This window comes from Schistocerca nitens, chromosome 3, assembly GCF_023898315.1.
Source record: "Schistocerca nitens isolate TAMUIC-IGC-003100 chromosome 3, iqSchNite1.1, whole genome shotgun sequence".
Lineage (NCBI taxonomy): Eukaryota > Metazoa > Arthropoda > Insecta > Orthoptera > Acrididae > Schistocerca > Schistocerca nitens.
This window is the reverse complement of record NC_064616.1, coordinates 860,065,874-860,088,562: the sequence shown is the minus strand read 5'-3', so window position 1 is coordinate 860,088,562 and position 22,689 is coordinate 860,065,874. Positions and strand designations below refer to the sequence as shown.

General features: G+C 39.3%; 1 protein-coding gene across 9 annotated transcripts in view; it reads right to left on the bottom strand.

Moving 5' to 3' along the window:
- The window catches only part of LOC126248892 (serine-rich adhesin for platelets-like), a 63,239-nt gene that overhangs the window by 25,195 nt on the left and 15,355 nt on the right, over positions 1–22,689 (bottom strand). For 6 of the 9 annotated variants that reach the window (XM_049950353.1, XM_049950356.1, XM_049950357.1 and 3 more), the window contains exon 2: positions 7,362–7,422. The exons of the other annotated variants lie outside the window; for them this stretch is intronic. The gene's annotated coding sequence lies outside the window, so the exon portion shown is untranslated. The remainder of the gene's footprint in view (positions 1–7,361; positions 7,423–22,689) is intronic. 9 annotated transcript variants of the gene reach the window in all.

Genomic DNA, 22,689 nt, shown 5'->3' with positions numbered 1-22,689 from the left:
GTTATTCTCATCTAACCACTTTGCCACAGGCCGTGCATTATGATCAGGTGCTTGATCCTGTTGAAAGATGCAATTGCCATAACAGAATTGCAAGAAGGTGCTTAAAACATCATTGTAGGCATGTGCTGTGATAGTGGCATGCAAAACAACAATGGGTGCACGCCTCCCTCCATGAAAAACATGACCACACCATAACACCACTGCTTCCGAATTTTATTGTTGGCACCACACACGCTGGCAGATGACGTCCACAGGGCATTCACCATACCCACACCCTGCCATCGGATCACTATACTGTGTACCATGATTTTGTCACTCCACACAATGTTTTTCCACTGTTCAATCATCCAATGTTTATGCTCCTTACACCAAGCGAGGCATTGTTTGGCATTTACTGCCATGATGTGTGGCTTATGAGCAGTCATTTAATCATGAAATCCAAGTTTTCTTACCTCCTGCCTAACTGTCATAGTACATCCAGTGGATCCTGGTGCAGTTTGTGTGATGGTCTGAATGGATGTCTGCCTATTACACATTACAACACTCTTCAACTGTCAGCAGTCTCTGTCAGTCAACAGACAAGGTCGGCCTGTATGCTTTTGTGCTGTACGTGTCTCTTCATATTTCCACTTCACTATCACATCAGAAACAGTGGACCTAGGGATGTTTAGGAGTGTGAAAATCTCTCGTACAGACATATGACAAGTGACACCCAATCAACTGACCACGTTTGAAGTCCGTGAGATCCGCGGAGTGTCCCATTCTGCTCTCTCACAATGTCTAATGACTACTGAGGTCACTGATATGGAGTACCTGGCAGCACAAGGCACCTAATATGAAAAATGTATGTTTTTGGGGTGTCCGGATACTTTTGATCATGTAGTGCATATGAGCAAGAAAAATAACTTCACTGGGCCCATGTTTATATAGTTATTTTCAGTTTTATTACACGAGTATTTATTTGCAATTGTTAAGTGAGCTATTATGTCAAAAAGGTCCACAGCTAGAGCTATCAACTGTGTACACATCAAAGAACCTATCCTAGCTGTAGCATGCTGGCAATATGTGTGACAATGTTGATTTCATTGTTTCTGCTATCAATGACGAAGACTTTTCAGAGCATGAGGAGTATCAAATGCACCCCCTCAGCCTCGGCTCTTCCAGCATCTGATGAGGCCCAGAGGCTCAAACTGCCTCCTTCTGCAACAGAAGTATGTCACCAGAATGTTATGGAACTTCAGAGATTTCAACACAAGTCAAGCAATGCATTATGGCACATTACTGTCCTAAATTTGAATGTAAGTCCTTTTCCATCAGAGATATGGACACCCACCCTGCAAGATATACTGTGGATATATGGTAAGTGGCTCCAGTCACTGCAGCCCACTCTATTACAAGTGCTAGCTATACCAGTAACACAAAGTTGAGGGAAGTGCAGTAACTTTCTGGTCAATCATTAATTCACCAGCATGTGACAACAACATAGTTACACAACTTTAGAATATGTTGCCAACAACAAGCAGTAGCAAGATACCACATTTACCAACCCAGTCTCTTTCCCACTAGCACCACATATGCCAATGACAACATCATACTTACAAATGAAGCATTTCTCAGCCACTGTTTATAGGAATCCATTTTACATAAAAGCTGACTTGACAACTGCAATTAAGTACTCACTCAATGAACTGAAAATACCTCCACTATATAAACACAACATCAGTGAAGTTATTTTGTCTACTTACATAAGGGAACCACAGATGAAACACTGGGGAGGTACAGTCAGTCTGTAAACTGAAAAGCAAGCAGTCCTGGTGGTGAAGGAAGTCACTTTTCTCAGAAGAATCCAGCTTCTCGTAGCCGTAATTACACAACTGCATACAAACTCAGTAAGACGTGGTAATGGCATCTTTGTTGCCATAAAGGCTTTCTTGACTACCATCAGCTCACCATGTCTAATATAAAGGCTAATTAACACCCATGAATGATACAGAGTGCATTTAAAGAAAACCTGATTTGCATCCCCATAGTGTCACTGCTAGCGCCACTCTTATGCGACTGGCACAAAATTGCAAACAGACATCACTGTTCAAATGTAGAAACATGCCTAACAACTTTTGTTTATTTCACACAACCCCTTGCTGGTGTTGCATTTTTTTTTCCTGACAGTGTATTTATTATATGCTGATTTTAACATTAACCTGAAACTGAAAATGGAGAAAAAATAATAACATGTACCTGAAAATGAAGAAAAAGGAATAACCTGATAACTGAAAATAGAGAAATAAGAAAACTTTTAAGCAGTTTTATCTGAAAACTACTTTATTCAGACCTTCTACATCTACATCCATACTCCGCAAGCCACCTGACGGTGTGTGGCAGAGGGTACCCTGAGTACCTCTATCGGTTCTCCCTTCTATTCCAGTCTCTTACTGTTCGTGGAAAGAAGGATTGTCTGTATGCTTCTGTGTGGGCTCTAATCTCTCTGATTTTATCCTCATGGTCTCTTCGTGAGATATATGTAGGAGGGAGCAATTTACTGCTGGACTCGTTTGTGAAGGTATGTTTTCGAAACTTTAACAAAAGCCCGTACCGAGCTACTGAGCGTCTATCCTGCAGAGTCTTCCACTGGAGTTTATCTATCATCTCCGTAACGCTTTCGCGATTACTAAATGATCCTGTAACAAAGCGCGCTGCTCTCCGCTGGATCTTCTCTCTCTCTCTTCTATCAACCCTATCTGGTACGGATCCCACACCGATGAGCAGTATTCAAGCAGTGGGCGAACAAGCGTACTGTAACCTACTTCCTTTGTTTTCGGATTGCATTTCCTTAGGATTCTTCCAATGAATCTCAGTCTGGCATCTGCTTTACCGACGATCAACATTATATGATCATTCCATTTTAAATCACTCCTAATGCCTACTCCCAGATAATTTATGGAATTAACTGCTTCCAGTTGCTGACCTGCTATTTTGTAGCTAAATGATAAGGGATCTATCTTTCTATGTCTTACACTTGTCTACATTGAGATTCAATTGCCATTCCCTGCACCATGCGTCAATTCGCTGCAGATCCTCCTGCATTACAGTTCAATTTTCCATTGTTACAACCTCTCGATACACCACAGCATCATCTGCAAAAAGCCTCAGTGAACTTCCGATGTCATCCACCAGGTCATTAATGTATATTGTGAACAGCAACGGTCCCATGACACTCCCCTGTGGCACACCTGAAATCACTCTTACTTCGGAAGACTTCTCTCCATTGAGAATGACATGCTGCGTTCTGTTATCTAGGAACTCCTCAATCCAATCACACAATTGGTCTGATAGTCCATATGCTCTTACTTTGTTCATTAAACGACTGTGGGGAACTGTATCGAACGCCTTGCGGAAGTCAAGAAACACGGCATCTACCTGTGAACCCGTGTCTATGGCCCTCAGTCTCGTGAACGAATAGCGCGAGCTGGGTTTCACATGACAGTCTTTTTCGAAACCCATGCTGATTCCTACAGAGTAGATTTCTAGTCTCCAGGAAAGTCATTATACTCGAACATAATACCTTACTAGAAAAACAGAGGTGTCATCTTCCCTGTTTCACATATACTGAAAATTGTGTTACTAAAGGCTATACATGTAAACTTAGGTCTTTCAGATCATGACACACTACTGACACTAACAAATTCTTCTCTACTGCAAGCAGTAACAAAAAAGTGGGAATATAAAAGGCACTTCAACAAAGAAAAGATGAATATTCTTATACAAATGTTAGCAAAGGAAACATGGGGAAATATAGTTTCAAAACCAACAACCAATAACTCATTCTATGCATTTTTCTCATACTTTTGTGTCACAGTTGTGATGCATTTTCCACAAAAGAAAGAAAAACCCTTACAAAAATCAATGTTGAACAAAGGAAAAGTATGCAGTGGATATAATTTACTATCACAGTATCTAGTGAAACAAAAAAATATCTCAATCACCTCAAAAGAGACAAATTCACAGAATATGATAAGACATACAAGAAAATTCGTGGGAAAGTGATTAAAGAAAAGACAATGCACAGTGATGGAGTAGTTCATGACCTGGACCTCACAATACAAAATAAACAAATTCAGTGCGTAACTGTAACCTAATTTTTAAGTGTGCATGCTGACAAAAATTTAGACTGTTCATGGCATTGCACCAATGCAATCATCCTGTAGGCTTCCATTCTAAGAACAGAAACATGGGTGTTTATAGTGATATATGTGGTGCAACAGTGATAAAATGTTTCCAACTTTTTACAGAAACTCAACTGTAGATTCATCCCTTCTTTATCCAGTGGCTCAGTACAAAAAATTGTTATGTTTTTGTAATAACGAACATTGCATCCCTATATCCCAGATGTTACAAACCAAGATTTAGGTACTGAACAGTTAGTTACTGCAACACAATTAAACAATATCTAGTGCTTACAAGATGCACTGAAAAGATTAAAAACAAATACAAACAATAATAACAGAAGTATGTGTGCCAAACAGCAAAATGAAAATACACACACAGGCAATATATTGGTAACAGTTGTGACAGAAAATAATTACGTACAATGTATTAGTTGCAGAAGAAGCTGACAGCCAACAAATAAATTCTGTAAATTATAATCTAACTTCAGCTGCACTATAAACACCTCTGTGCAGAAAGTCAAGAGAATGTATTCAAGTAATAAACAAATGAATATAAAAAATAAGTTGTGATGCTTGGTGACATCCACACCATGAGAAATCTGAAAAAATAAATGAATGTAATACATCATGTATGGCTATAGGAATGATGAAATTGAGTGCACCTTTGACTGAAATAACAAAAAACACCAAACTCACTCAGAGATTTATCTAAGAATGATACTTTCATAATCATGGGTGCAAGTAATGATGAATACTGAAAGGAGGGTAGGCATACTACACAGTGATTTTCTACACTACTTGATCTTCAATTGCCCAACATCACTAATACTAACATGCCTCACAGATAGGACCTGCAGGATGACTCAGTCATAAATTTGGAGCTTCCAAAAAAAAGCAAGGTCTATCATACTGTAGCATTCTTTGAACTTTCCATTTCAGGAGAACTGTTTATGAAACACAGACATCACAACAACACTGGGAAGTCATACATTGGCAAAATACTAACAAAATTAATACACACAGATGACTTCATTGAAATAAAAACAACCAGTTTCGACAAAAACCACATTGCGATCAGGCTGAGCAAACAAACACCAAACTCAGAAATTGTTTGTGTTGAAAGTTGTGCAACTACCAAAAAACACAGAAATATTACAGAAGAGACATTTTTAGGTGACAAAACAAAAATGATAGATACATATACAGAAAAAAAAGGTCCACAGTGAGGAAAAAAATTAACCAGAAACATCTGAAGGAAGCTTCTATTTATATGCTTAGGTGAACATTGATAAAGGACTGTATTGTTGCCAGTTTACACGATCCTCCTCATTCTGTACAATATCCTTTGAGCATGGTCGAGATACCCATTTTTGTTAGAAGTAACACGAGAGACTGCTGTTTACAATCCTGGGAAAGGAAAATAAAACTTCAAAATTTATACTAAAGAAATAACTTCACTAAAAACAATTACAATTTGCCTGTACAGAAGCCCAAATGTGATCTTAGCTTATATTCCTACAGAAACTAAGACAGTGCATTCAATAAGCTTAAAGATAATAAGAAAAATGTAATAGTGTGTGATGGTTAATTGAATTTCCAGGAAAACTCAAACAAAAAAATTATAAATGCAGAAAATAATTAATTCCAGGCTAGAACAATAAATACAGGGTTTTGTGCCCATAATGGACAGTGTAATGTTTTCTATACCACAAACCACAATGCAAACAGAATTAGTCACAGAATAATGAATATAGATATCTTCAGACAACTGTTAGCTGAGGTAACATGGAATGCAGTATATCAGCATGGCAGAACATGTCAAAAGTCTGACAAATCTGTGGAAATATGTAGTAACTACTATGAAACTGCATTCCCACTGTAGGAACACAGGCTATGGTCTAATAATAAAAACAAGTCCTGCTGCAATTAATCTTTCACGGAAAAAAAGAAAATCTATATTGTATTAAGGACACTGTGGGTGTGTGATGAATTTCATGCTTACTGCAGAAAATACAATCAATATTTTAATAGTTGTTACAGAAGCAAAAATGAAGAAAAATGACCTTTACATGCCACAAGACAAAAGCTACATCAAAAGTTGTGAAACAGCAGACAGGTAATGTCACTAATAGAAATGCCAATTCAAGCTATGTCAAGATGAAGAGAAAATAACCGACACAAGGTTAGTTAGTTGGTTAGTTGGTTTGGGGAAGGAGACCAGACAGCGAGGTCATCGGTCTCATCGGATTAGGGAAGGACGGGGAAGGAAGTCGGCCGTGCCCTTTGAAAGGAACCATCCCGGCATTTGCCTGGAGCGATTTAGGGAAATCACGGAAAACCTAAATCAGGATGGCCGGACGCGGGATTGAACCGTCGTCCTCCCGAATGCGAGTCCAGTGTCTAACCACTGCGCCACCTCGTTCGGTGACCGACACAAGGAATATAGCAAATATCGTCAACAACTATTAATAAATATATGTAGGCAACTAATCAGTAAGATTAACCCAAGTAACCAAAATGCAACAGCAACATCATTCAAGATCAACAACACTGCGACCTCATTACATCTGTACCAAATGAATAAAGAAGAAATTTTTACTGTAATAAAAACTTTAAAAACGAAATTAATAATCATCTAGAGTTGATAGTATACCTGATAAAATAATAAAAAGATGTAGTGGAATCACTGTAAAACCATTGACACATTTATGCAATACTTTACTGACATCAAGGTCTTCTCTTCCTATCAAAAAATTGCAAAACTGAAACTAATATTTAAAAAAGGAAAAATAGAAGAAGTTGTCAATTACAGGGCAATTGCCCTATTGTCCTGCTTCTCAGAATTTTTTGAGTAGGTCTTCCACAACAGACTGACATGCTTTATGCAAAAATATCAAATTCTGTCCATAGCGCAAAACACGTTTAGAATGAACAGCCGACCGACACTGCTACCTATGAATTTCTGGGTGAAATTTACCAGAAAGTAGACAATGGTGAATATATTATTGGAGGATTCCTTGACTTGTTGAAGGCATTCAGTATTATAGATAATGAGGCACTACTACAGAAATTAAATAAACTAGGCATAAGAGGCACACCTACTGTTGGGTCATGTCATACCTTTACAGACACAAACAAATAGTGAAAATACAACACACTGCATGCAACAAAATTACAGACCAACACTCAGCTTACCAAGAGATTAAATATGTTGTTCCCGAGCACCAGTCAGACGTTCCTCCTACGCGTAAATGACCTAAAAACAAACATAAATTTCAAAATATTTATCAGTTTGCTGATAACACAAGCTATGGTTAACTTTGCAGATAATCACTTTGACATTTCCACATAATAAAGCTGTCCTCAACCCAAAGGTTATTTGGAACACTGCAGTGCATTACTGGATATGGTCCCAATGGAAGTGGTATCCCCTTGCTTCCTCTGACACTGAGCTGACGTATGCAGACAACTACGCGACAACCCACAGTTTACTGTGGACTCCAAGCCATGGTGAATCTCAACATTTTTCAAACTAACAAATCATTGCCAGATGTGAAAGAAGTAATAAGTAATAGGAAAAGGACCAACTGCAGATTAAAACCTGGACCTTTTGATATTTCATCTGACATCTAGCCACTGAGCCACACACCGCTTCCACACCTCAGAATAAGGAAAATATTGGAATGAGAGTGATAAGTAGTTTCTCACATAACTGTACTTTGCCACAGAAAGAAGGGAAACACACTTGAAACTTTAAGGTGAATTTCATACTATTTATCACGCAGAATAGTATTAGAGGTAGTGGGAGAGGAACTATACAACGGTTTCTCTCCTGTAAAATCAATCAAATATGCCCCACAAAGGAAAGCAACAGGGTGGGTCAGCAGAGTTGTTCAAGATTATCTTCATGTTCATCTCTGAACAACACTAACAGAGCACTAAGGATGTATCATCTTGGGAGTGAGCTTTCTTCACACATGATATACAAGTTTTTAGCCACTTGTAATGTCCAAATTATCCTTAAACACAATTAGTCCTAGAAAATAGGGACAGGAGTAAAGCAATACAACGAAATTGTGTTCAACACCTTCACATAGCCTGCTTTCTGATGTGAAAAGGAGACAGTCTACCGTAGAGGATTCTTTGGGGTCATCATCAATGAAACTAATGAAGTGCAGGAAAATTGCATTATGCAGTTCAGTACTCGTATAGGAAGACATGTATAGAAGTTAGTACCAAATATTCAGCTGTTTTTGATAAATAACTTAAAATATTCTGTTTGCATGTGTGTGGTACTTGTTCATTTATCTTCAGTCAGCTGTGCAACTATTAGCAGCAGTATCAGTACTTCAACAGTAATTCACGCATCGCCCTAGCCAGCACTGACTGATACCACCATGCAGCAGCACTGCTAGTTAGTTGGTTGCGTGTTCCATTGATCAATCGCATGGTACGGTAGCTGTTATGATGTGGAACGTGTCAAGTGCACAAGAAATGCACATATGAAACAAGATTTTTTAATATATAGATATTACAATACATAGTTAAAGATTAATATTTCTATTATTTACCCCATTCCCTTGCATATACTATATTTATAGATTTATTTATTCCTATTCAAGAATTCATCTATGGTATAGAACGAGTTGTCAAGGAGATATGATTTCAATTTATTTTTGAAGCTATTTCTTTGAGGTTCGCCGATGACATTGTAATTCTGTCAGAGACAGCAAAGGACTTGGAAGAGCAGTTGAATGGAATGGACAGTGTCTTGAAAGGAGGATATAAGATGAACATCAACAAAAGCAAAACGAGGATAATGGAATGTAGTCAAATTAAATCGGGTGATGCTGAGGGGATTAGATTAGGAAATGAGACACTTAAAGTAGTAAAGGAGTTTTGCTATTTGGGGAGTAAAATAACTGATGATGGTCGAAGTAGAGAGGATATAAAATGTAGACTGGCAATGGCAAGGAAATCGTTTCTGAAGAAGAGAAATTTGTTAACATCGAGTATAGATTTAAGTGTCAGGAAGTCGTTTCTGAAAGTATTTGTATGGAGTGTAGCCATGTATGGAAGTGAAACATGGACGATAAATAGTTTGGACAGGAAGAGAATAGAAGCTTTCGAAATGTGGTACTACAGAAGAATGCTGAAGATTAGATGGGTAGACCACATAACTAATGAGGAGGTATTGAATAGAATTGGGGAGAAGAGGAGTTTGTGGCACAACGTGACAAGAAGAAGGGACCGGTTGGTAGGACACGTTTTGAGGCATCAAGGGATCACAAATTTAGCATTGGAGGGCAGCGTGGAGGGTAAAATTCGTAGAGGGAGACCAAGAGATGAATACACTAAGCAGATTCAGAATGATGTAGCTTGCAATAGGTACTGGGAGATGAAGAAGCTTGCACAGGATAGAGTAGCATGGAGAGCTGCATCAAACCAGTCTCAGAACTGAAGACCACAACAACAACAACAACAACAACAACTGCTGTCTGTCGGACATTTTATTTCATCTGGTTACTTGTCAAAAATTTTTATAGCAGCATATTTTACCCCTTTCTGTGCCAAAGATAGGTTGAGTAAAGGATAGTGAACACCTTTCTTTTTTCTGGTATTATGATCATCAATGTCTCAGTTGTTTTCAAACTGGTCCATGTTGCTGAGAACAAAGTTCATTAGTGAGTAAATGTACTGTGAGGCTGTTATAAGAATTCCCAATCTTTTAAAAAAGATGCCTACAAGATGTGCGACTATGAACCCCACGCATTATTCTAAACGCTTCCTTTTGAGCAGTGAATAATTTTGTCTAAATGTTGAGTTACACCAAAATATTATTCGGTATGACATCAGAGATGAAAGTATGCAAAGTGTGTTAGCTTACGAATTTCTATATCCTCAGAAATTGGCAATTATTCTGATTGCAAAAGTTGCTGAACCTTGCTTTATAAGAACCAAAATATGAATTTTCCAATTAAGTTCCTCATCTATACGTACACTCAAAAACTTTGTATGCTCTACCCTGTCTACTGACTTCTGTTGATGTGTTGTATTTAGTTCAGCTTCCTGTTTCAGATAGGAAGGGAGGTCATTCACATATATCAAGAACAGAAGGGGACCCATGATTGAACCCTGTGGAACACCTAATGTAATTTCACCCCAGTTAGATGAAGTGGCAAACTTATTTAAATCACTTGACCCATATAAGGAAACTTTTTGCTTCCTGTTCTGTAGGTATGACTTGAACCACTCATATGCTATTCCATTTATACCATAGAATTGTAATTTCTGTAACATAATGTCATGGTTCACACAATCAAATGCTCTGGACAAGTCACAGAAAATTCCTGTTGTTGACATTTCACTATTTAAAGACTTTATTATGTGGACAGTGAAATTGTGCATTGCTGTCCGAGTGGAACAGCATTTTTGAAATCCAAACTGTGATTTACTAAGTATCCCATTACTGTTGAGATGGCTAACCACTCTTGAGTACATTACTTTATCAAAGATTTTTGGAAATGGTGTAAGCAAGGATACTGGCCGATAATTGACATCTGTGGTGTCTCCCTTTTTATAGAGAGGTCTGACAATGGCGTATTTTAACCTGTCTGGTAAAATACCTTGAGTTAGTGATGCATTACATATGTGACATCAGCTGTAATTGCTTTACATTGTTTTCATATCTTATTAGAGATGTCATCTACTCCAACAGAACATTTATTTTTCAAAGATATAATAATTTTACTTATTTCACAAGGGGGCTGTTAGGTGAAACTTAATCTGACAAATTTTTTTCAGAACAGGCTCTTCCATGTATTGCCTGGCTTTTTCTTTTGAACTGTTCTCACCCACCAATTTTTTCTCCTACACTTGAGAAATGGTTGTTAAATACATTAGCTACTTGTGTACTGTCGGTTAGGATGGTCTCGTTCTCTTTAATAGTACATCTACATCTACATTTATACTCCGCAAGCCACCCAACAGTGTGTGGCGGAGGGCACTTTACGTGCCATTGTCATTGCCTCCCTTTCCTGTTCCAGTCGCGTATGGTTCACGGGAAGAACGACTGCCGGAAAGCCTGCGCTGGAATCTCTCTAATTTTACATTCGTGATCTCCTCAGGAGGTACAAGTAGGGGGAAGTAATATATTCGATACCTCATCCAGAAATGTACCCTCTCGAAACCTGGACAGCAAGCTACACCACCGCGATGCAGAGCGCCTCTCTTGTCTGCCACTTGAGTTTGCTAAACATCTCCGTAACACTATCACACTTACCAAATAACCCTGTGACGAAACACGCCACTCTTCTTTGGATCTTCTCCATCTCCTCTGTCAACCCAACCTGGTACGGATCCCACACTGATGAGCAATACTCAAGTATAGGTCGAACGAGTGTTTTGTAAGCCACCTCCTTTGTTCATGGACTACATTTTCTAAGGACTCTCCCAATGAATCTAAACCTGGCACCCACCTTACCAACAATTAATTTTATATGATCATTCCACTTCAAATCGTTCCATACGCTTACTCCTAGATATTTTACAGAAGTAACTGCTACCAGTGTTTGTTCTGCTATCATATAATCATACAATAAACAACCATTCTTTCTACGTATTCGCAATTCATTACATTTGTCTATGTTAAGGGTCAGTTGCCACTCCCTGCACCAAGTGACTCTCCACTGCAGATCTTCCTGCATTTCGCTGCAATTTTCTAATACTGGAACTTCTCTGTACACTGCAGCATCATCCGTGAAAAGCCGCATGGAACTTTCGACACTCATCCGTGAAAAGCCGCACGGAACTTTCGACACTATCTACTCGGTCATTTATATATATTGTGAAAAGCGATGGTCCTACAACACACCCCTGTGGCACGCCAGAGGTTACTTTAACGTCTGTAGATGGTTCTCCATTGAGAACAACATGCTGTGTTCTGTTTGCTAAGAACTCTTCAATCCAGCCACACAGCTGGTCTGATATTCCGTAGGCTCTTACTTTGTTTATCAGGCAATAGTGTGGAACTGTATCTAACACCTTCCGGAAGTCAAGTAATACTACCTACCCCAGTGATTACTTTTCCTGTCTCTCTTCTAACAACATTCCATATTAATTTGATTTTATTGCTGGAGTTGTTAATTTCTTCTCTAACATACATATTTCTTGATTTCCTTACAACTTTTCTCAGTATGTTACAATAATTTTTATAGTGTAAAACTACTTCTGGATCTTTACTAGTTCTTGCTGTCTCATACAGTTTTCTTTTTCTTTCTGAAGACACTTTAATGCCTGTAGTAATCCAAGGTTTCTTTGAAAAGTGTGTGGTGTTACATTTAGTAATTTTCTTTGGGAAAAAATGTTCAAAAAGGAATATAAATTGATCAAGAAATACACTCCTGGAAATGGAAAAAAGAACACATTGACACCGGTGTGTTAGACACACCATACTTGCTCCGGACACTGCGAGAGGGCTGTACAAGCAATGATCACACGCATGGCACAGCGGACACACCAGGAACCGCGGTGTTGGCCGTCGAATGGCGCTAGCTGCGTAGCATTTGTGCACCGCCGCGGTCAGTGTCAGCCAGTTTGCCGTGGCATACGGAGCTCCATCGCAGTCTTTAACACTGGTAGCATGCCGCGACAGCGTGGATGTGAACCGTATGTGCAGTTGACGGACTTTGAGCGAGGGCGTATAGTGGGCATGCGGGAGGCCGGGTGGACGTACCGCCGAATTGCTCAACACGTGGGGCGTGAGGTCTCCACAGTACATCGATGTTGTCGCCAGTGGTCGGCGGAAGGTGCACGTGCCCGTCGACCTGGGACCGGACCGCAGCGACGCACGGATGCTCGCCAAGACCGTAGGATCCTACGCAGTGCCGTAGGGGAACGCACCGCCACTTCCCAGCAAATTAGGGACACTGTTGCTCCTGGGGTATCGGCGAGGACCATTCGCAACCGTCTCCATGAAGCTGGGCTACGGTCCCGCACACCGTTAGGCCGTCTTCCGCTCACGCCCCAACATCGTGCAGCCCGCCTCCAGTGGTGTCGCGACAGGCGTGAATGGAGGGACGAATGGAGACGTGTCGTCTTCAGCGATGAGAGTCGCTTCTGCCTTGGCGCCAATGATGGTCGTATGCGTGTTTGGCGCCGTGCAGGTGAGCGCCACAATCAGGACTGCATACGACCGAGGCACACAGGGCCAACACCCGGCATCATGGTGTGGGGAGCGATCTCCTACACTGGCCGTACACCACTGGTGATCGTCGAGGGGACACTGAATAGTGCACGGTACATCCAAACCGTCATCGAACCCATCGTTCTACCATTCCTAGACCGGCAAGGGTCTCCCGGTTGTCCCGTGTCATATACACCCTGTTACTTAGAACGTTTACACTGAAATCACCAGAGATTAAAAACTTCTTCTTTTTGTCTGACAGGCAGCATAATAGCGAGTCACACTTTTTTTATGAGCAGCTCCCAGTCTCCTAATGGGGACCTATACACTGTTGCTAATATCAGTACTACATTATCCAGCAGAAGTTCACATGCACAAACCTCAAAGTGCCCATCAACACAAAATTTGCTTACTTCTACAGTTTTGCATTTATACCCTTGTTTTATGAAAATGGCAACTCCTCCTTTATCCATCCTAGATCTGTAAGTGTAAGATGCTAAATTATACCCACTTATATTGACACTATCCATGCCCACAGTTACATGGTGTTCAGACAGACAAGAGTATATCAATATCACTCTTATTTTTGAGGTCATCTAAACACACTAAAAGCTCATCTACTTTATGTTTTAAATGGTTCAAATGGCTCTGAGCACTATGTGACTTAACTTCTGAGTTCATCAGCCCCCTAGATCTTAGAACTACTTAAACCTAACTAATCTAAGGACATCACACACATCCATGCCCAAGGCAGGATTCGAACATGCGACCGTAGCGGTCGAGTGGTTCCAGACTGTAGTGCCTAGAACCGCTCAGCCACTCTGGCCGGCTTTATGTTTTATTGCCCTGATATTTTGATGAAGTAAGTTGATACTGCCCTTAGCTTTACCCCTACTTACTGTCCATGAAGTTTCTTTTATTCTATTTATCTTGATTGTCATCTGTCTGGACTTTGGCTTTAACCTAAAAAACCTGTCTGCCTGGACCCATTAACCACAGGGATCACTCCTTGTGTGACCGTGGACCCCCTTACAGCTTCTGCTAATAGAGACGCTAACATATTTTTCCCCATCCTATTCAGGTGCAGGCCATGTGTAGTGTATCCCCATTGCCGGAGTACTGGTTATTCATCATTTTTTAATGTTTCTGTCAATACAAATTGATAAAACAAGTACTGCACTACACTAATTTGGGACCACTCTATTGAACATGCATGTAAAATTTCACTTCAAACATAATTTTGTTTGTAACAGGGAAACAAACCAATGCTTTCATTGATGCAGGGAGTTGTATGAAAGATGTGATGAGCAGTATTTGCTTTGGCTGACTCCAGCTACACACTGCAAAAACAAAATTGCAAATGTCTGCTGAAACACAGCAGAAAATTTACATGACTCTTAGGAGGGACACCATGGATGAGTTGTCTGGGTGTAACAGTAACTTCATTTATAGGCATCTGCACGGGTATCAAATGTGCATATAGCGCAGTAGGAGCTTCAAATTTAACATCACTTCAGCAACCTGCATGTCCCTGGCTAGGTATCCTACTGTGGAAAGGAGCCTAATCTACATTTCATTCCTAGCACACCTCTACATCGCTGAAATGTGAAAGCTAGGTCAGATAGACCACCACACTCAACATGGATCAAAACCGGGTCAAAACTTGTACAGTGGTTCCTGGGATTAGTCTGATCATATAGACAGAAAGTGTGGCACAAAATGGTCATATAGGCAAAATTGTAAAACTATTGTCAGATAATTGTTGCTTCTTTGATCACTAACTCTAAAAGGATGAACCAGTCACTTAAAGATACATTAAAATAATCTACTCAGTAATTTGGACAGGAATCTACACAATATGCAAGACCTTAAACCCTATTCCACACTCATCTCCTTGTATTTAAAACAGTGGAAAAATCATTCTCAAGACAAACTGCTGCCCTTTTTTCGGAATACAAAGTGCAATCAAGGAAAATGTGGCATAGCACCACTGGTACACAACAAGCAATGCACCCTGGTGGGTAATCCTGGAGTTGCCTTTGTGTCAGAGTACAGTGCCCTATTCTCAGTCATGTTAAGTCCACTAATTTCTACCTGTGTGACTGCAACGATGTTCATCATGGCAAAATTGTTGGCTTTATCAGGCTTAATTTGTGCTTTTTACTGCCAACCACTCAGTCTCCTTTTGACACCTAACTCTTCTACTCAATGAGTAACAGCAGCCAAGGGGACAGCATGGGATAGTACATTGATTACTTGCCATCACCCCTTGCTGCCATGTAAGCTTGCTCATTTCCATGGATTCCTGCACGGCCTGACATCCAGACGAATGATACTTCATTCCCTTGCTACTGTACTACGTGAAAGGTGTCTTGTATGTGTGAACTCCTTTGTTTACTGGGTACATTTGCTGAATGATCTATATAGCACCCAAGGCATCACAGCAAATGAGTAAATTATTCCAACAAATGCACATCATCTGCTCCTTTAGGATTGTAGAGATTCCTTTGTCAAAGACAGTAATTTCATCTGGAAGTCAACTCATAAAGACACTGCCAGGGTAAACTACTGAGCAGCTGACAGTACATCCCTGCTTAGACCTATGAATGTAAACAAATCATATAAAAATTAGAAATGGCTTGTTTAAAATAAAATCTGATGTATAAGATTTCTTGCACTATACTTTCTCTGACCCAGGGTCCCAGACTTAACCTGCACTGGTAAGAGCAAACACAGACAACATGCAACACGTCAGTCTGACTGGAATTTGAACATATACATCCTGAGCATGTGTCCAGTCCTCCTGGAAGGATCATCGCACTTTGTAACTGGTTAAAAGCCACAGTGATGGGATATCTAAAGAGAAGTAGACTGTTGTCTTTATACATCTCCAGATATTAAAGTCTCTTCACAGTACCCATTAACCATCATAAATATGCTATGGACACTTCAGCAGATGGAAGAAGACATTCGACAGTAACTTTAAAACATACAACATACCAAATTCTGCTGGATACACAGCACAGTTTACTAGTGCCATCAACGACCTTTTGATACCACGGAACTGTTGCTGAAGTAAATGTATCTCTGATTTTAGCAGGAAAATTGTATCATGCCATGAGCAAAAGTTATCTACATGAATAGCTACAATCTACTGACCTGATATGATCCACGATGCTACAGCTGCAAGCCACACAGATGTGAATTATGTTTCTTTGTATATAAATGCTGCCATTGCATATTCTTGCCGGTACAAATTAAAATTCTTTATTAATCCAGTAAAAGTTTACAGATTGTGGGATGTCATTTGAGCATGAGCATGCACACTAGCGTGCACAGCGCCCCCCCCCCCCCCACACACACACACACAAACAAGTTAAGTAACATCAGAAATCAGAATACATTGTATTAGTGCAATCAATTAATTCTATTACATCTTGCTTTAGCAGCATTAGCTGTTTTTGCATGTTCTTGCTTCGGGGCTGCTGCACTTAACATGGTCTGAAAATTCTGTCACTGACTAAAAGCCACGATCTAATAGAAATGGTATAAATGATGACTAACTGAAAACCTCAGCTGCCGACAGGTGTTGTTGATATACCTCGATGTGGACAGCTGAAAATGTGTGCCACGACTGGGACTCGAACCTGGGATCTCCTGCTTACATGGCAGACGCTGTATCCATCTGAGCCACCGAGCACACAGATGAATAGCGCGACTGCAGGGACTTATCCCTTGCACGCTTCCCGTGAGACTCACATTCCCAACTGTCCACAATTCTAAATATGTATTGTACCTTATAGACATTTGCCCACCCACTCATTACTCGCGCACGCTTTGGCAATTCCCGTAAGAGTTTGGGCAACCTGTGCGCATTTGTACAGACGAAGGTCAATGGCTGGGTAGCCTTTAACTATATATACGAAGACAGTAACTTGCTCTCGAAAGAACAGTTACTGTTTATGACCATGCAGCTTTTCCCTGGAATAAACGATGACTAACTGAAAACCTCAGCTGCCAGGGAAAAGCTGCACGGTCATCAACAGTAACTGTTCTTTCGAGAACAAGTTACTGTCTTCATATATAATTAAAATGGTCTTAGAGATTTATAAAAAGTGTAAATGGGTTAATAACTTATTTTTTGTGGGAGACCATTGTCCATTTCTACAAACATTATAGAAAAAGGCAGATTTCTACTTAGCAAAAAGAAGACTCATTCAGTTGCATACAGGCACAATTAAAAAGACACTCACATACAAGCCTTTATCAGCAAAAGAGAAAAACACACCACTCACACACACAAGCTAGCACATCTTATGCACAAAAGACTGCAGACTCCATCATCTCTGGCCGGAATGCTGGAGTTGGCAGTCATGTCTGCATAAGGTGTGCTTGCTTGTGCATATGAATGGTGTGTGTTTCTCTTTAGCTTATGAAGGCTGTGACCAAAATCTTTATGTAAGTGTCTTAATTGCAACTGTCTGCCACTTCACTTCATGTGTCTTCTTTGAACTAAGTAACAATATCTTTTCCTAAATTGTTGATATTCCTACCTGGAGTTTGTAGTAAAGGTTTTACAGGCTGATGTCCTTACTGACTCCACACCAGAGACTGCCTGGTATCACGCTCATTTATGTTAAAGTTTTTGTTTCTCTCAAACATATTTACGTGTTTCTAGAACAAAACTGCAAGGGAGTGAGAACTGTGGAAGCTTGCTTTGAGAGCAAATAAATGCAGGCTGTAGCATACATTCTTAGGTGTGACATTTGTTTTTATTGTGTGTGTGACATTGTAATTCTGTCAGCACCAGCAAAGGACTTGGAAGAGCAGTTGAACGGAATGGACAGTGTCTTGAAACAAAAGCAAAACAAGGATAATGGAATGTAGTCAAATTAAGTCGGGTGATGCTGAAGGAATTAAATCAGGAAATGAGACACTTAAAGTAGTAAAGGAGTTTTGCTATTTGGGGAGCAAAATAACTGATGATGGTCGAAGTAGAGAGGATATAAAATGTAGACTGGCAATGGCGAGGAAAGCGTTTCTGAAGGAGAGAAATTTGCTAACCACAACTTGACTAGAAGAAGGGATCAGTTGGTAGGACATGTTCTGAGGCATAAAGAGATCACCCATTTAGTACTGGAGGGCAGGGTGGAGGGTAGAAATCATAGAGGGAGACCAAGAGATGAATACACTAAGCAGATTCAGAAGGATGTAGGTTGCAGTAGGTACTGGGAGATGATGAAGCTTGCACAGGATAGAGTAGCATGGAGAGCTGCATCAAACCAGTCTCAGGACTGAGGACCACGACCACAACAACAACAACAACAACAACAACAACAACAACAACATCATGTGTGTCAGCTATTTTAAATCATGCTCAAACCATATGCCTAAAACTTGTTTCTAGTCGGGGTGTAATGCTTCTGAAGTTTTGTGAAGAAGGTGTTGGAGGATCTCCTTTTAAACAGAAGTTCAGAAAAGTTGTTTTTGGTGTATTTATTATTAGCGTATTTCCTTCATGCAAGTCATGTACCTGGTCTGTAGATTTATTTATGTTTGCTCATAGTTGTCTTTGGGGTTTTGCTTGTAAGAAGAATCATTATACAACCCTTAAATTTAACTTTATAAAATTTATGAGCAGACTTTCTAGACTGTAGTTGTATGTGAGAATCACAGTGCTACGATTCTGATAAGAAGAGATAAATCCAAACATCCTCTTTCTGGATTCAATTTGCCTCCCACATTGAATTTCCCAACTGGAAAATAACAGGAGAGTAACAGAAAATATTTTCGTTTATATCTCTTAGGTAGATGTGTTCACTCTTCCAGACATTAAAAATGGGTTACCAATTCATTACGTACAGGTTTTAACAATGGATGGCATAAAGACAGATATAGGAGTATACAGATACACAAGAAATTAGATCAACCCTGCTATTTGAAACAGAATTACCCATTCAACTTCCTACAAACCACTAAAATTAGGCTCTGTGGGAACTCATTAGACCTGCTTCATTGTGTTATGAGAAAGTGAGTTATTAATTACGTTCCTGTGTCCTAGCACACTAATAAGATTTGTAGAAACAGGTAAATTCTTATGTAGCATTACATAATACTGTGCATATATTACTACTTTGAGTCCACTTAACTGTATTATGGTCATTTCAGCTTATTTTAATGTGTGTAAAAGTATTTAAAGAAGTGCATGTACAGAGAATACAGACGTGTTTACTAGATCTGACCATCCTGATTTGGATCTTTGAAGAATTATTCAAATTTCAAATTATTCCATGCAAATGCCACAATAGTTCTTAACCATGGCCATGGGTGACACATTCCTCTTTAGACGCGTGTCCATCTTCACACGAAATGGTGATGACCATGGCAACATGAGTACGCAATGATAAAATGTCCAACCTTTGCTAGGGTTGATTTACTAGTGTGTGCTGAAAATTAATGTCTGAATTTTTTATTCTGTTTGCAATTTTGGTTGAGGTATTACATGTCATGCACCTTACTCTGTCAACTTTCACACTTCACTGACACACATTGCAACCCTCTGTGAACAGAGGGCTCCAAACTGTAGTGTGTAACATGGTGGCGTTTAACATAACTATGTCGGTGTATGAGAAACAGCATGCTGTAGTCTAATTTCTAACCGCAGAAGAGTTTGTTCACACATGGTGCACCATCTCCTTCAGCATGACAATGCCAGACCACACAGGTGCACTGCGACATCTGCAACAATTGGATGCCTTGGATTCATTGTCATCCTCCGTACAATCCCAACTTGGCCCCATCTGATTTTCATCTGTTTCCAAACCTTACCTTGGAGGACTTCACTTTGACAGGAATGAAGCAGTGCAAGCAGAGGTGAGACTGTGGCTCCAACAAAGTCAAACATTCTACAGTGAGGGTATCACCAAACTGGTCTCTCATTGGGTGAAATGTGTTTGTTGCCAGGATGACTACATTGAAACTAAAAATGTAGACATGATGAATAAAGATATAGAATGTTAATGAAGTTTGTTTTATTTAATAACCTTAAAGGGCTTTCACGTAAAAAAACTCTCGAGACATTACTTCTCAGCACACCTTCGTACCGCTAACAATAAATGTTTCAGAAGGTACCTTCCAACTGCAAGTGTTTTTAACAGAAATTATATAAACACTTCACCTAAACACACAGATGGAAGATATATTTTGAAATGTAGTGCGTGGAATAAATCAACTCCTTACAGTGTTCTTTTCTTGCCCACTATTAATAGTTGTGAAAACAGTAATTTCTTTTGCTGCACTAATTTCGTTATTATTGCATTGAATTTTCATATTAAAAATTCATAGCTCAATGTTTTATTATTGTGATTTTTTTCTGCTAGTAAGTTCTAGATGAGGCCTGACTTGTTCTAAGAACTTCTTTCATAGAATAAAAAATAAGCGAACATTATAAAAAGAGAGATTTTATAGAGCACATATTGTCGATGGTGAATTCAATGCACTGCTGTAGACATTTTCAAATTTTATGAGAGTGCTTTTCCAATAATGTACAGAAAAAAATAAAAGCACATTACAGTCTTTATGTAGTGCCAAATTTCCTCAAGAACAAATGTTTCAATTTGGTTTCATTAACCCATTGCAGCGAAGAATGAACCACCATTCGTTAAATATCGAGCAGAAAGGAACATCATATGATACAATTTTCCAATCTACAATGATGGACATGAGTTACTGTTATTAGTGTCAGTGAAGTCACCAAAACTTGCACAAGCTAATTTTTTTTTTTTAACTGAGTTTCAGAGTTGGAACACACGAGTTTTCACGTGTGCAATGTCTAGCAAGTGATTAAAAGTGTGAAAATTCAATGCAGTTGTTTAGGGTTGTGAAAATTCAATGCAGATGTTTAGGTAAAGTAACTTAACTTAAATCTTGCTCAAAGACAAGATCCTCGTCATACACTTTGACTGACCAATGCCAAAAGCTAAGTTATTTAGGAAGTGAATCATGACAGAATTGTCAATTTGGAGGAATCTGTAACTGAAAAATGGATGTTATTTTGCTTACTTGTTTGTGCCCATGTATAATAAAAGAAATATAAACAGAAGTTAGTTGAAATGGTACTTTGAAAAATATTCAGAATGATTTACGTCTGTGTTTACCATGAACAAGTTAGAAAGATTTCCAGAACTTCACAGTTTGTCATATTTATACAATATGTTTTCCCTGAGTGTAAACCTACTGGAAGATTTTCAACTTTTCTCACTCTTGTGAGTGCCATGCCTTAGAAAAATCCCTTTGAAACTTTACTGGCTAATCTGGATATTTTAGGCAAATTTATTTATCAGACTTACAATGGTGTAGCTGTCACAAGTAGTCATCATTCGGACAACCAGACACCTCTTAAATAGCACTATAGACATGCTCATTATTTTTGAAGTTATGACCATAATCATAACACAGACATAATAATTTTTTTTACTGACATCAGTAAAATTTTTAGCTACTTCCCATTCCCCAGCTCTTCTAAGTGAACTATGATGTGTCCAACACAAAATGCAGCCTCAAATCAAGAATAATACTAACTGAACACAAAAATAGTCACTTACAGAATACACAGAGAAAATCCATCTTTCATCTCAACAAACTATTATGATTACAATCATAAGAAGGTGCTATCTAATATTACAACCACCATCATTTTAACTTTGGTTATCTGTATTTTATCATATCACATCACACACTGATATACTGTGCAACTCATTACAGACTATTGATTCATGACAGTATAAGAAGATCTAACATTTTAAAACAGCTGTACAAGGTATATGAGATACCATTATTGGCAAAATTTCCATATCATTGCCAAAACTTCCACATACAGAAAGAGGCTGCATCCCATCAATAAATATGCACAGAAACATGGAATTCTAAAAATGGAAGCTGTGAAAAAGAGTTATACAATTCTCACTCAGGTTCATGATTGCTTGTACTTCACAAGCCACCTAATCACTGCCCAGTATACAACTTTGAAAGGTTCCCATATATTGCTACAGAGGTCTCACGAAATACATCCTTCCAGAATGAGATTTTCACTCTGCAGCGGAGTGTTCACTGCTATGAAACTGCCTGGCAGATTAACACTGTGCACCGGACTGAGACTCAAACTCGGGACCTTTGCCTTTTGCAGGCAGGTGCTCTACAGTCTGAGCTATCCACGCACGACTCATTCCCCATCCTCACAGACTGATTTCTGCCAGTATCTCATCTCCTGCCTTAGAAACTTCACAGAACCTCTACTGCCAACCTTGCACAACTAGCACTCCTAGAAGAAAGGATATTGTG